At 49.6% G+C, this 15488-nt stretch overlaps 1 protein-coding gene across 2 annotated transcripts in view; it reads left to right on the top strand.

Moving 5' to 3' along the window:
• Positions 1 to 15488, top strand: part of jarid2b (jumonji and AT-rich interaction domain containing 2b) — a 135864-nt gene that overhangs the window by 75455 nt on the left and 44921 nt on the right. The gene's annotated exons all lie outside the window — the stretch shown is intronic.

Genomic DNA, 15488 nt, shown 5'->3' with positions numbered 1-15488 from the left:
GGGGGGGTCTCTGGTTCACATGAAGCCTGGTGCAGGGCGCCCGCAGACCCCCTGTGGGGCCCTAGCTTAGGCTTCATATGCTGTTATTACGCACTTCATGAGCAAAAGTATCTGGACACCCCTTGGTCTGGGGCTGTTTTTCATGCTTTTGGCTTGGCCCCTTTGTTCCAGGGAAGGCAAATCTTAATGCTACTCCACACAACCACATTCTAGATGATTCTGTGCTTCCCCAACAGTTTGGGGAAGGCCCTTCCCTGTTTCAGAGTGACAATACCCCCAAACTTGCTATGTTGTTTATATATATATTTGCAAAGATATTTCTAAATATATAACTTCTAATTATAATTATTTTAAAAAATCTTTAAATATAACCATTTTTAACATATGATTGGGATCCCTTGGATTACTCTGAGCCTGGGTGGGGGTCCCTGGTTGAAGGGTTGAAAACCCCTGACTAAAATATATTGAATTGAATTCATTGAATATATTTTGCGTGGATTGTTTTCGTTTTAGATTAGAAAAACCTTTTGTGAATAGACTGTGTTGTATATAAATGGGACCGTTTACATGGAAGAGAAAAATGTAGTGTGGTTATAGGATGTGGAAATGTTCAGAAAAGCAGAACTGTCCAGCAATTATTTGTTTATTGTGAATTGTCCGCAAAATTGCCTTCAAAATCACATAAGTACCGTGCCATGATTGATGTGTTACATGCCATCCTCATTGTAGTCAGTGTCTTGAGGAGGAAAGGGAAGAAGCTTATGAAGATAATAGTCAAACAAGGCCGCATGAAATATTAATGGCAAACAGTGTTTTATTTAAAAGAATGCAGGGGCTTTAATGAGTATTAATTTTTAAAGCAGAACTGCCGTGTTAGTCGTTTTTAATTAGCGCCTCACAATAAGTTAAAATGCATCTCCGATTAATAATTCACGCCAAAGTTAATGCATTCAAGTGCAATGTGAAATTATCTTGTTGCCATATCAATTTTCCGAGCGATTCTCAATCTGCGTTCTGTAAACAAGGCTTAAGGAAATTAAGGGCTTCAATTGGATGACAGATTCTGCCAGCCCAGACCCTCAGGCAAAGTACGGCATAGAGAAAAGCAGGAAGATAAATGGGAATGTGCATTATGGCAACTTTTTTTCCCTCATCGTTACCTCTCAGTTAAACCTGGTGGACATTTTGTTTGATTTTTAAACTCGGAGTAGCTGTTCTTGATGCGTCTGAACGCTGGGGGTGTGGAGGAATCGCTGTGATCCGTAGCGGGAGGGAACAGCGTGTGAAAAGGCTTGTGTCGCAGTCCCGCACTCGGCCTTATGTGAGGCGATGCGTTTTTCGTGGTTCCTGGGGGGGGGTGGGGGCGTGCGGGAGCTCGCGGTGCTGCCTAGAGGTTTGGAACGCGGGAGAGCCCACTGAGGGCCGAGCTTAGGGACCCTGGTAAAAGTGCTGTTTGTTCAGTAATGACGGTTGAAGAAGGAAGTGCTAAATTAGTGGAGGGGGGGGGGGTGCTGCTCCGGACCCTCATCCGTCAAGCCTGGGCACAAACGGGCAACTGTTGGCCTGGTCTACTTACCAAACTTCTCACCAGCTTCTGGACCGATGAAAGATGTGTTTTATGCGTGTATGTATGTACAAGTGTGTATGTGGGTGTATGCAAGACCACACACACGCATACACATACACACACACATACACACACACACACACGCATACACATACACACACACACACACACAGAGCTATGCGTGCACACACACACACATGCACGCCTATGCACACACACACACACACACACACACACACACGCATACACATACACACACACACACACACAGAGCTATGCGTGCACACGCACACATGCACGCCTATGCACACAGACACGCACACACACACACACACACACACACAGTACTCGTCTGCAGTCTCTCATCAGGAGTTTCTCAGGAGAAAAGCAGCACAGAATGTTCTTGTCTTACCCGCCTCCTAAACAGAAAAGCAATGAGAGTGGTGAGGAAGTGCTGGACTTGTGGGACCGGCAGTGCTGAGGGCTGTGTCTCCATCATTACCCAGGAGGCACTGCGGGGTCATCAATTCCCATTAAAGTCTGAACAGTCTGTCTGGGTCTGCATCTGTAATGAATGGGCTCTCTGCATGGCGTGTCTCCACGGGCCAGCACAGGAGCTTCATCAAAACACAATCCATACGGGTTCGAAAGACTCGTGCGTGCCCCCCACTGGAGACACCCAAAATTACCCGTCATGCCTCCGGACGTTTCCTGGGGTGGGTTTATTATGGAAACTTATCCTCGTTTTATGTCCATGTAATGCTTATAGCAGAACACATTCCAGCAGTCATGGATCTCATAAATATTTGCGATGGGCTTCTGAACGAACGCAGTTTTTGAGTTCTCGTCAAAAGCCGCGCCCTTGAGTTGTGACTGAGAAGTTGGAACGGTGCGCTCTGTGAATTGCGACCGTTATTTCCGGTCCGATCTTTTGTGGAAAGGAGGTCAGGGGATGGTGATGGGAAGGCGTTTGTGCCACGCTGGTAATGCGGAACAAGCTCTTTTCACTTCACTGGGCATACCCACAATGCTCCGCTTACTTCCTGTTGTGGATCGAAGCGTAGACACGTTTCCTGTTTTACTGCAGGTATCCAAACTCCAATTTATATAATCAACGTATTTAACCCCAGCAGTGTTAAAAAGGTGAAGAAATCCTGTTGCGTATGTATTAAAAGGGTTATTTATTAGGTGCCGTCTCCTGAGAAACACTAATGGGATGTACTGAAAGGGTTGTTGGTCGTGCAGTCTCTCTATCGAGGTCTAATGACTGCAGAGTCGAGGAAAATTGAATGCGGAGAGATTTTAAAGTAGGCGGTAGTGCACGGCGAAAGGCCTGACACAGTAAAGGGCTCCTGCCAACGTGCGTTTCATTCGTTACAGGAAATAAACATTTGCCGTTTCTCCGTGACAGGCGGGGCCAAATCAAGCTCTAGAACTCTCTGAGCTCTTGCAGTTGGTTATTGGCTACATTGCAGTTGTCTCAGAATTGCATTTTTGTACATGGGAACTTAGATGCCCTTGGCGAGTCACACCTTTGTAATGTATGCGCAGGGAGAGTTTACCTCAGGCCCAGTTTACAGGCCTTTTAAAGTATAAATTGCGCTGTAGCAAGGCTCATTAACATTCTGTCGTTGTTATTGCCCGCACTCCGAGCCGACATGTCGGATTGTTCATTAACAGGAGGCCAGCCGATGCACTGGTTCAGGCTAGCAATTCCCCGCGTTAATGTTCAATTTGGATTACACAAGTATTTACATTCTGACTGGATGTCTCTTGTGTAGGTTTGCATTCTGGTTAGTTTGAAGTCTTTCGTATCTTGAATTCCGTGCAGATGTTTGTGATTACCAAAGCGTTCCTTTGGGAGGAAAATAAATAAAATCCTTTTTTATTTTATTCATGTATTTCAGAAGAAACTGGTTGTTTTTAGGGTTTTCAAGCAGAAAAGCAGATTAAGATGTTTTAAGCAGAAAATGAGGGAATGAATATGATATGTCATGTTCCTTCTTACCTCCTCCTCCTTGATCCCCCCTCTCTCTCTCTCTCTCTCTCTCTCTCTCTCTCTCTCTCTCTCTCTCTCTCTCTCTCTCTCTCTCTCTCTCTCTCTCTGTCTCTCTCTCTCTCTCTCTCCGTGTCTCTCTCTCTCTGTGTGCGAGAGCAGAAGGAGCTGCTTGTGTGAGCCGCTCAAAGCCGGCGAATCAAAACTTTGCCTTCTGCGTCGGAACAGAAAAAAAAAAACCAGAAAAGAAGCAGCCCCTCATTAAAGCGTCTGTGTGAGCGGCGTCCTGACCGCCAGCCAGCCCGCAGCAGATGTCCGTTTCCAACCCGCCGCGCCCGTCCCACAGCGCCCCAGTCCAAAGGGTTTAGAGTGTCCCCGGGGGGGGGGGGAGAGGCCAGAAAACAAACCTCCCGCATTATTCCCGCCTCATAACACAACCGCGCCCGTGCCGCAGCACCTGCCGCCGCGGTACCTGTCATTAAACTCCGCCCCGCTCCGCGGCCTGTGAGCAGAGCGCCGTCTGGGAGACCGGGCGGCCACGGGCGCAGTCGCTTAACAGGAAGAAATAAAGAGAAGAGGGTCTGGCTGTGGGCTGGAGGGGGCGAGAGCAGCGCAGACGGGGTTTTGGAGGGTGACGGTTACCGCAGAGCGCCGGGGAGCGGACGGGAGCGCCGGCCAGCTGGGGGAGGAGAGGGAGGCGTCTGGGCGTCGGCCCTCGCACCTGGCCTTCCCGAAACGAGAGGTGGGAGGGGCGCGAGCTTCGGGATTTGACATCCCGCTGCGGCGCTAAAAACCGCGGCTTTGGGGCGGCTCCAGGGCGGCTCTTGAGAGCGAGGGGGTGTTTGCGTTCCCAGGGCCGTGAAAGCCTGCGGAACCGGCACGGCTGCCAAGCGGGAAAGAGCGCTTCCCTCCCGCCCAGTCTGACTCGCTCCCCCTCCCCTCCCCTCCCCTCCGCCCTTACGAGGAAACAGGGGGCGGGCTGGAGGGGGGCCTGTTGGAGGGTCCGCCAGGTTCGTCCAGGGTGAAAGAGCTGGGACCGGCTTTCCTTTAGACGGTCCCTGCGACCGGGGTCCTGGCAGGGCCCACGCTGTCCTTCGCCTTATCCCCCATCTTTATAGCCTGGCAGGGGAACGGCATGTTTGTCAGGATGGAAGTGCGCATACATCACACGTCTCTCTCCCGCGTGACTGCCAGAGAACGAGTGTCACTAGTCACAGATTCCAGTATTGGTGTGAGGAAACGTGCAAAAGAGCAAAAAAAAAATTAGTTACTGTACAAATTACAATTAAGATGTTTGCCAGATGCTTTTAGCACTTGACACAGTAATCAAACAGTAGTGCAGCTAGAACTGCAAAGGCTACAATCAAATCAGTGCCAGCATGAATGTGCATACCTCAAGACCTACAAGAAGCAGAAACGTTTATTTATTTGTATTTATATAGCCAGTGAATCTGCTTTCCTGAATGAATAAAATACGGATTAAAATATAAACAAGTTGTTACGTAAATGAACATCTTAGTGACTGAGGCATTCAAAACAAATAACTCTGTGGAAACTGTTTTACTGATTTTTATGGTGGTCACTCATTTCAAATGACACGAAAATGTTCATAAATCTAAACAATGCTAATATGGATGGCCTTCTTGTGGTCATGTAGTGGAACCCCTGGGCCTGTGTCAGCCTGTTGAAACCAGCTTAGAATGCTGCCTGCAGTGTGCTGAAGCGCTCACAGCATTGTGTTCAGCTTTTATGTCCCCAGAGTTTGACCCCTGACCCCAGCCTTGAAGCTGCTCTTAGGTTGATTGGCATCATTGCCATCAATAACATTGCAATCTAATGGGCTCATTCGCCAAAATTTGAATGTGTATTTATCTTTAACTGCAACTGGATGCGTAGGCATAGGTCTGTCTGTGCGTGTGAGAGTGTGTGGAGTACTATGACTCCAAACGGGCTGAGACTGACAGATCGTTTTTAACGACTCTGCGTTTGGTGCGCGTGCGTTTCGGGGAAGCGGTTTTTTATCGCGTGAGGCGCGGCTGGCGTCCCTTTGTTCCGCCGCGGTCCGGCGCTCTCGCGTGCGAGGAGGCGTGGCGGGTAGGCCGAGCCGGGGCCGCGGCGGGGCCTGAGTCACTGGGCAGGAATGTTTTCTTTGCGCTGACTCAGCGCTCGATCAAAGCCCTTTCTCTGTCACGGGCTGGGATCGGGGCGGGACTGGGCAGCGCCAGCCCGGACCGCCGGCAGCGAAAAGGGGGGGGGTGTCGAGGGGTGGTGCCAGAGCCCCGTGGCTCGAGAGGGGAGGGGGGTTGCAGCGATGCGAGCGGTGCGTGGATCACCGCCCCCCGTTTCGGGGAAAAAGCCACAAAACAAACCGCGACGTCAGCCAGCGATGGACTGCCGGTGGCCAGCGCCTTTAACTCCTCCTCTTTTCAGCCTGCGCGGACGGGCTTCGGTTCCAGACCGAAGGGGGCGTCTCAAAAGCTGGCGTGGGCGACGTGCGGTACTCTGATCGCACGACGTCCCAGCAGCCGAGATCCCATTTGCGTTAGGACAGTCATAACACGCAAAGAAAAGGTACTGACAGCTAGCCGTGCAGGAATCACATCGCATTATTCATCGTGAATCAAAGACGGAGTGTTTGATTTGATCCGGCCTGCTCTCGTAAGGCTGCAATTTGTCCGCGGGCAAAATTTATGAAGATCGAAAATGCAGGCGATGGTATCGTCGCAGTCGTAATAACTTTGCTGAAAGATAAATCTAAACAAACTTGTATCTCTTGGGTCTATTGTTGTTTTTTTTATATGTCGAAATGGCTAGTATTCTAAAAGCAATATTATCCTGTGTAGGATATGTATTCCAAAACATCAGCCTTTTTGTCAGTGAACCAAATAAATCTATGCATTATATATAGGTTTTATAAAAATAAAATAAAAATAAAAAACTGTTAGTTCTGCTATTAAAGTAAAATGTAAAATGCAAAAAAAGTTTTTTTACTTCTCGACATTGTTTCTGTGCTCTTTCCCCAAGTTTCCATAAATTTTTGCACAAGCATCACAACATATTCCTGTAATGATAATAAGAATTGCTTGTGACTTGTGTATGTTGGTGTTGGCAATGGTGGTTATAATTAGTCAGCAAAAAAAACAAGAAGTATGAAAACAATGAAAACAATTGCTGGGTGGTGGGAGTGTGTGGTGAACACAGTCAGTTGCAATCACTGTTGTTTGAAATGAAAGTAAAGCGCTTGGTCTCTGCCCTCTCCCAACATCTGCGGAAACCGTTATCCTGGATAATGTTCAGGGAACACGCAGTCTGGGCCCAAACTGTTGTTAGGATTTGTGTAAAAACAAATGAAAGCTGACAAACTGCAGCAGGCAACAGAGCCTCATCACTGAAGCTCGTTTGCACGGCCTACGAAACAACTGCGCCGTTCTTTCCAGGACTTCAAATTACCTGCGTGTAAAAACATTGTCTCTGCCAGCGGATAATGAGGTAAAAGTTTTTTATGGTGATTGGAGTGGAAGGGGAGGAAAACATGTATTTACCTTCACGCATCTCGTGATACTTCAATTTATTTGTTCGAGATAAAGAGGCTGCTTTTCACTGTAAGTTTTTCAGTCTGTGCCTCAGAGTTACCGATGCAGAAGCTTCTCCTTTTACGACGAGAACGGGGTGTTTGGGAAATCGTCCCGGGGAGCGTTAAGCGACAAATTGTAATATAAAAGAGTTTTTTTCAGTTTTGTTTCGCCAGATTTTCATTCGGTTCGACGTTGCAAACCGCGCGCATGTTTACTGGCTCACAGACTTTTGGGTAGGCGTGCAGCTGGGACCGGATGAGCTAACCGCGCCAGGACGGCTAGCTTCACCGCGATATCAGTCTGACAGAAACCCGGTTCCGTCCAGAGCGTCGCGGCGAAGGCCGTGACTGACTCGGCGGGTGTTTGAAACGCAATTTAAAGCCGCGCGCCGCGCGGATGGGGCCCCGGAGGCGAGGACGGGGACTGGGGCGGGGGCGCGCTCTCACGCGTGCGTCTGCGTTACAACCCCTGGCTTCTCGGGTTGCAACAAAGAATGGGGGACACGCGAAACCGTTAAATAATCAAATAATTTATTAACAAAGGTAATGGAATGAACTACGTAACATAAGTTGTGTATATGAGCGTCAGTAGAATCAGCGGTGTGAGTGAGTGTGTGTGTGGAATATGTTGTGTGTGTTGCAAGGTGTGAACCAAACAATAACCAAACGAATTAAGTGCGGAGCGGACTGGAGAGAGGCCGCACTGGGAACTGGCAGCAGCCGTTATGCTGGAGGACACGCCCCAATCCAGGTGTACGCCCTCAGCTCTGACGAGCCGCCTCCCAACCTAGAATGACACAAAGTAGAAAAGGGTCGTCACAGTCTGCTCGCAGACACGCGCTGTTCTGATTGGCCGGGGCCGAGACCCGACGGCCCCTCGCCGCGCTGGAATTTTTAGCCGTTTTCTGCAGCGAGCCCAAGTGCCCGACGAAGCGCTCGCACTGCGAGGGGAGGTCTGTTACGATCCTTCAGAGGATGACGTCATCGCGGGCGCGTCCGTTACCGTGCCAGGGTCGGCGGTTTGAGTCGGGCGTCTGACCTTGCTCTCCACTCCGGAGGCGCGCGCAGGCCGGTCAGGGCTGTAAAGACTGACGGACGGCCTCAGAGAGAGTGTAGGAAACACCGCCAGGCCGGGTTCATGCCATTAGCTGGCCTGACGGGTTCAGTCAGTGCGTTCCACAGCAGAAAGGGCTGCAGTCCACTGTGGTGACAGGATGCGCAGAACGGCGTAGGCCCCGTTCAGGAATCCATCGCCTTGTTTCGGAAACGCTCAGTCAGCCCCACCCGCTCTCTAATCCGATTCCTTCATAGCAACAAGGCAGGGTGATATTTTACCCCTCCTAAATTTGATTGGTTAATTTGCTTACGCCCGTGCGCCTCGCCTTTCCGTCCCATCGCCCTATCGTTCCGATCACAGGGGAGAAAAAATTGCCCCCGTGTACAGCTAGCGGTGGCGCACGTCTTCACAGACGCAACGCCGCTTATCCATCTCGTTCCGACAAAAAAAAAGATCTGTCGCCATGGAGAGAATGAAATGAAAAGCGGAGCGGCGCATTTGCATTTGAATGATGTGCTTCAGTGTGGCAGTGTGAGGATGTGCTGGGCTGTGAAGCTGAAGTGGGGAACGTTGAGTGCATTAGTGTCACAGGAGCACAGCAGCCTGAATGAGACCGGCAACGGGGGTCTGAACTGGGGGCCTTCGACTATCGATCGACAAAGTACAAAAGGGAGGGGTTTGGAAACAGCGACATAACCAGGAAGTGCAGATATCAGCCAATAGAAAGCACCGCCCTCTAATGATTGAAGCGCGCTGTTCGATTGACACTTTGGTTCAGAGCGTGATGTGGTCCGGATGCATCCGGAATATGCTTGGATTCATTTGTGTAATGGCGTGTTATATTCACTACTTTATTCACGTGTTTATCTGTGTTTTATAAAAAATTAGGAAGTGTCAGCTGCTCTCACTCCCGTGAGTGTCCTTTAAAAAAATTTTAACGGGTGTGTGCGCCATAATTTGAAAGCTTTTCACGCGGTCGTCGCACTGCGAAGCTTTGGAATGTTCACCATTTTCACGGAAGTTATCGTGTTGCATGGATTTTTAGTAAAGTTGTGGGGGGGGGGGGAATGTAGAGTATTGTAAGTTCCAGGTAAGGGTTACACAGGACAGCATTATTTGCAAACCGCTGACCCGCTAACCTCCGTCCTGGATAAAACACTACGCATTCCAAACACGGATAACTCCCCTCCAGAATCTGAGACTCCTCAAATATTTATCCTGTTTAACCTTGGGCATCCGCCCGCGGCCCCTCTCCACATGTTTACACCTGTGTGTCCTGAATAATGACTGGGGGGAGGGGCGGGGGCGGGGGAGTGGTAGTGGGAGGGGGGCGGGCGGGCGGGTCAGCGGGTTTAAGGGTCAGCGCCACGCGGGGCTATTCATCGAACCCTGTCACCAGTGCGCCGGGCGCTCTCAGACAGAGAGCAATAAACACATTAAGCAGAGTGCGTCTACTCGCCTCTGTTTACGTTGGGAGCCGGGCGCGTATCCCCCGCTGGGAGCTCCCACCGCAGTGGCTCATGGGAAGGACGCGGGAGCCAGTCTGTGTTTCCATGGCCACGTTTTTATCATGAACCGAATCTGCACCAATTATGAGCCCGTCCTGCCACAGAGGACAAGAACACAAAAAAAACACTTTTTAGACACCCAAAATTGTCATGCAGTTTTTAAAACAAAACTAATGAAATTCTGTTCGATTTTATTGATGTTTATTTTACGTCTTACAAAGACACTGTGACAAAGATGCTTTACTGAGAACCAGGAAGTAAATCTACTCTCAGCTTTTCTGCAGATGGCGTATCTGCCCTGAGGTTGAAGTGTGCTTTCTGAGGTCTGTGGGGTTCAGTATCTCCAGTCTTGTGTTCTTCGGTTTGACCTTCAGGCTTGTATGACATGGTGTACAGCCAAGGACTTTTGTATTTCCCTAATTTAGTCCTTGCTGTTCACTTACAAACCGATTTCAAATCCATCTTCTGCACGGAGTGTCCCTGCATGCAGACTGTGGAAGTTGAAGACCCCACTGTATCGTGTGTGTTTGTTGATGTATCAATGTGTTGGAATGAATAACCACACACAGGTGAAAGCAGTGGGCAGGTGCCAGGAGTTCGCGGGCAGAAATGTCAACCGCAAGGTGTAGCAGACTCTTACGAACTTCGGTTTGGCAATGATGGAAAGTCAGTTAATTAATTCAGTTCACATATGTATGGGTGATTAATGTTCCCATTACATTTTTGTAATTAATGTGCCTATTAATTGTGCGGACTTAAGCTGTGAAATCCATCTTTTGTGCGCGGCGTAGTATGAATTGGAGGAAATGAGATGTACAGAGAAAAGAGCGGCGATCGTTCAGTGTGAAAAATGGCACGCATAATATATTATGACTTCACAACATAACATTTTCATAACGTGGTTATTTCAGACGTCACGTGGTATTTCTGCAGTTTCGTAGAACTAATGTCCGAACAGAAAACATACCTATTGCCTTCTGTGTGATATTAAACTTAAAGTTCTCTTCGGGGTTCCTCACTGGAAAGTTGTCGTCAGGTTATCTTGGTTGTAATTGGGCATCTTTGTGTTAATGGAGTCTGAAGTAAGTTTTAAGCCCGTGGTAAGCAGGTCTGTCAGCAGTCTGGGCCTGATCCTCTGATTGTGGGTCAGCAGGCTCGTAAACAATGCGGGCCTCAGTGCAAAGGGTCTGCTGGAGGCCCCCGGCTGTCCCGTGCACAAAGGGGACCTGGCGTGGAGATTAGGGGAGACTCCAGCGACCCCTGGAATGCCTTTGATGTGCCGAGTCCTTGCATCGGGCCCGGAGCTGGGGGGGGCGAGGGGGCGGACGTTTACCTGCGGCGCCAGAGCGCTTCGCTCGCGGAGAGCCGTTCTTCCCCCGAGCCGAAACGGCAGCCGCAGACAGGAGAGGACGAGGGGGGGAAGGGGGGGAAGGGGGGGGGCGTCGGTCAAGTCCGGTTTCGGCAACGGCGAAAGGAGAACAGCCCCGTTCTTCCGTCCACTCGCGGGAACCGAAGCACGGGACGTGCGTTTTTCCCGCCGTTTTCCCCCGAGCGTTTGAAGGCCGAACGGCAGCCCGTGTCCCGGCGGAGGGATTCGCGAGACGGCCGCTAAGCGCGCTTCGCACCTGGCCCCCGCGACGCGGCCGCGAAACCCGACAGCCAGGTCCGCGCGCGCGCAGGGGGGGGCCCCACTGCTGTTACCTCACATTAGCTTCCTGTCCGTCAGGCCGAAAGGAACGCGTCCGCAAAGCGTAACCCTGTCATTTCTGTTTTCACGAAAGACGCCAGGCCGCGGTTAGCGTTTCATCGAAGGCGGACAGTAAGTGTATGAGCCGCGCTCCTGACGTGCGTGCAAACCGCGTGTCTGTGCTGCGTCGGTAATTGTTCGCATCCGCTGAAAAATGAGGGGGAAAAAAAAACAGATAGCCTTGATTTTTTTTTTTTTTTGAAGGATAGTATTGTGATTGGCGCGGTGACAGGCCGGTGTTTGGGTTAAGCAGCAGTTCAGCCAGACTCGGCGTGTACATGTGGGTTAATGTGCCTCTTTGTGAAAGTGACACCGGCTCTCTTTGAACGCTGAAATTATAAGGGACGGCATTGTAGCGCGCGGCGGCGGCATTGTTGCGTACGTTTGGCCTGTAATTTCGGCTCTGCGCGTAGGAGCAGGAACCCGTTCCACGAAGGCGCCGCGGCTACGGAAATTACCGGAGCGCTCTCGAGCGCTTCGGTGCGTGAATTCGGGCTTAAATTCCACCACTGTTGTCTTCCGAGCGGCAACAGGTCCTCTGTTCATAACAAAGCGCTTCCTGGATTATCAAAGGCCCGGTGCTTAATGAGCTGTGGCTTCAGAGGCGGGCCTCCTGTGAGCTGGGGGAACCTGGGATTAAAGGCGGGATGAACGGGGGAACCTTCCGGAATACTTGGGGGGGTCTGTGGAGGCGGTTGCAGGTGCGCTGCTGTTGCAGTCGATGTGGCCAGCCGGCTGAGTCGTGCGATGGGCCGCTTTGCTAACTTAATAACGTGCAATTAAGGAGACGCTTCTTTCACTCTTTGATACAGAATATTTGTACTAGATGAGGAGGACCCTGTAGTAACATGGAGACCTGGAAATGGAACATAATGAGTAATGTGTATTTTGTCTTGATCCTTCTTGTACAGGTGTGATGTATATTTTGTATTTTTACAGTTGTCTGGTTTCCTACCTGGAATTCCTACCCTCATTCAGCAGCTTTTAATGATTAGTAAAGAATACAAGGACTACATAATGCCTACATATTTTGTTTGGTAAATAGGGATTGTAGTGCTTTAGTGTTTAGTTTTGGGTACTATAGCTGAGGGTTTTTCCCTTTCTATTTGTTGGTGGCAATACTTGTACTATGTTTGTTTTACTGTTTTAATTGTGCGTTATAAATTATGCAGGTCTGTTGTGTGTTGATATAAAAGCCCCATTGTCGGAAGGCCTGTATCTGTCCCATTAAGATTGCTCTAGGGCCCTAAACTCTACAGGGTACAGCCCCTCCCCAACACACTCACATGCACACACACACGCCCACAGGCACACACGCCCACAGACGCACACACACACACACACACGCCCACACGCACACACACACACACACACGCCCACAGACGCACACACACACACACACACACACAAACAGAGACATACACACACACGCACACACACACACACGCATGCGCACACGCACACACAGACAAAAACACACAGACGCACGTGCACGCACACACATGCACACAGACACACGCACACACACACAGACACACACAGACACACACACACACAGACACACGTGCACGCACACACACACAGACACACACACACACACACACACACACACACACACACACACACACACACACACGCGCGCACACACACACAGACACACATGCAGACACCCACACACACACTCTCACACACAGGCGGCAGGGATCAGAGAGAGACTCGCTGTGAGGCTCCTCACATCCTGCGCCACCCCCGCAAGTCTGGACCCCTCCCCTACAAAACAAAAACAGCAAGCAGGCCGAGCCGACCCCGCCGATAAGGGGAGCGAAGGAGCCGGGGTTCTGCCCGTTTCCACGGCGAAAACCTTCCCGCGGTCGCGTCTGCGCGAGGCAGCCGAGCGGAGCACTTGAACCCAGGGCACGCTTTCGCTCTTCCCTAACCCTCTTCTCCATTCCATTCCTCCAAAAACGCTTTCTGACGACGCTAACGCTTCCTGCCTTTCAATGCAAGCTAAAGTACCCAGCGCTCGCGGCCAATAAACGCCGCTGAACGTGACAAACTCCAGTGTCGAACCGTGCCTTCGGGCTGACTGAATCACCGCCGTCCTCCCAGGCTATCGCGTTGCAAGCTCTCTTCCTTTCTTTTGCCAAAAAAACTCTTATTAATCATTTTGACGCATTGTTGAAAAACCAAGGGTGTAGTGTTTCCACTAAACATCAGGTTTTAACAAGCTCGGACACTTTCTGTGATCTGTTTATTTTTCCTGTTTACTGAGCACCTCATCTGTTTCAAATAATGGAGATGTTTTCGACTTGCGGGCTTTGCTGATAGATTGAGTCCGAGATATTTGTCCAAATGTTGAAGGGGCTTGGAGAATATCAAGCGTCTCTCGCAGCTAATGCAGTGTATCGGATGTGAAACCTATTAAATCTCTTCTTTCGTTACCAGGAGCTTTATAATTAAGTAGCCTGCTTATGAATGGGCAACAGATAAAAACAGTCCAGTAAAGGTGGTCATCATAGTCTTAAACTGTCTAGACAGGATTTTTACACACCACTGCAGTCCCCCATTGTTTTTATTGGCCCTTTTCTCCTTTTGTCCAATTAAATTGCGCAATTATTTAAAAGCCTTTTGTAGATTGACTGGAGCCATTCATGTTGTTGCTGCAGAATGGGGGGGGGGGGGCGGTTGGGGAATTGAACTGTTAATTCAGATCAGTAGTAAGCTTTTCAAACTTTCACTTTCAGAATTTGGACAAGAGAGTTAGTTTTTATCTTTTCTTTCCAGAGGAAGATTAAAAACAAAGTATCTGTTTTTAGTAAGATTTTTCTTTTTTTATACGGCATCGCGCAGACTTCTCCAAACCACTGACCGCAAAACGCTCTCTAACATCTTTTTAAATGCCTGCTTTGCTGGCCGTCCTTTGTAGCTACTGTTAAAGTGCTGCAGCACTGTGTTGGACCTTAGTCAACAGAAATAAAACGAGGCCGAGAAAAGCCATTACATTAGCATCTGTAACAGGATCCCAATGGCCACTCAATCGAGGGGCTTCACAGTTCTGCAGTACAGTCCTGTAAATCACGCAGGCTTCTGGAATGTTCAACTGTAACTAAACGTGGAGTGTCATATTTGCTTTAAAATTAGAATCAGAAAAGGACCTGACTGCCAGCCGGTCAAACTATCACTGCCAAGTTGAGCTGTGGTCAGAAGTTAAGAACACAGTGCAATGCGTGGGTGTATGTCACATTTAAAAAATAAAAAGTATTGCTGTATTTTAATGCTTTGTTATTGTTTTGCTGCCACCTGCCCCCTGCCCCCCCCCTTTTTTTTCCCCCAAATTTGAATGCCCGGTCCTGATTATCAGCGCTTAGCGCCACCGCCTCTGCTACGGTTTCGGACAGTCATGTGCTCTCCTCAGAGGCGTGTGATGTCAGCCGCCGCATTTTCTCACATCCCGCTCTCGTAGACCCGAGTCAGGAAACCGCGCTTCACGTGCTGCTCGACGGTCTGGCTCGCAGTTCCTCCATCCACCAGCGGGGATAGAGGATTGCTAGTGAGCAATCCGATGCCATAGTCCCCGCAGACAGAACCCCTCCCGTCTGCGGGCGACGCTAGAGCCAGTGTGCACAGCCCTTTAGGCCTGCAGGCCACCGTCGGCAGTGGCACAGTTGAGGTTTGATAGCACGACGTGGGGCCCCTCTGTGCACTTAGACACAGCGCCTTAGCAGGATGTGACACCCATCAATGTGTGTCAGTCTTTTTTTGTAAACAACAAGCTTAGAGCAGATTAGTCATGGCAATGGATTAATGTTGCCTGATTTCAGAACGTATAGCGGTGTTAGGGTTTCACTTTGCCGTGAACCTATTTGGAGTGTAAATGGTTGCACAGATGTTTCATCAGCTCGGCACCAATTTAAATAGCAGTAATTTGATTGCTTTTTTTTAAAAACACCTTTTCCCGTTTTGTGAATTTTTTTGTGCTCATTATGTGGGTTTTCTGTGGATTCTTTCCTTTTGCATTCATTTGAGTATCAAGTAGTCA

The sequence above is a fragment of the Anguilla rostrata genome, chromosome 8 (genome assembly GCF_018555375.3).
Source record: "Anguilla rostrata isolate EN2019 chromosome 8, ASM1855537v3, whole genome shotgun sequence".
NCBI lineage: Eukaryota > Metazoa > Chordata > Actinopteri > Anguilliformes > Anguillidae > Anguilla > Anguilla rostrata.
Note: the sequence above shows the minus strand (reverse complement) of the source record. Positions and strands in the feature narration are given on the sequence as shown.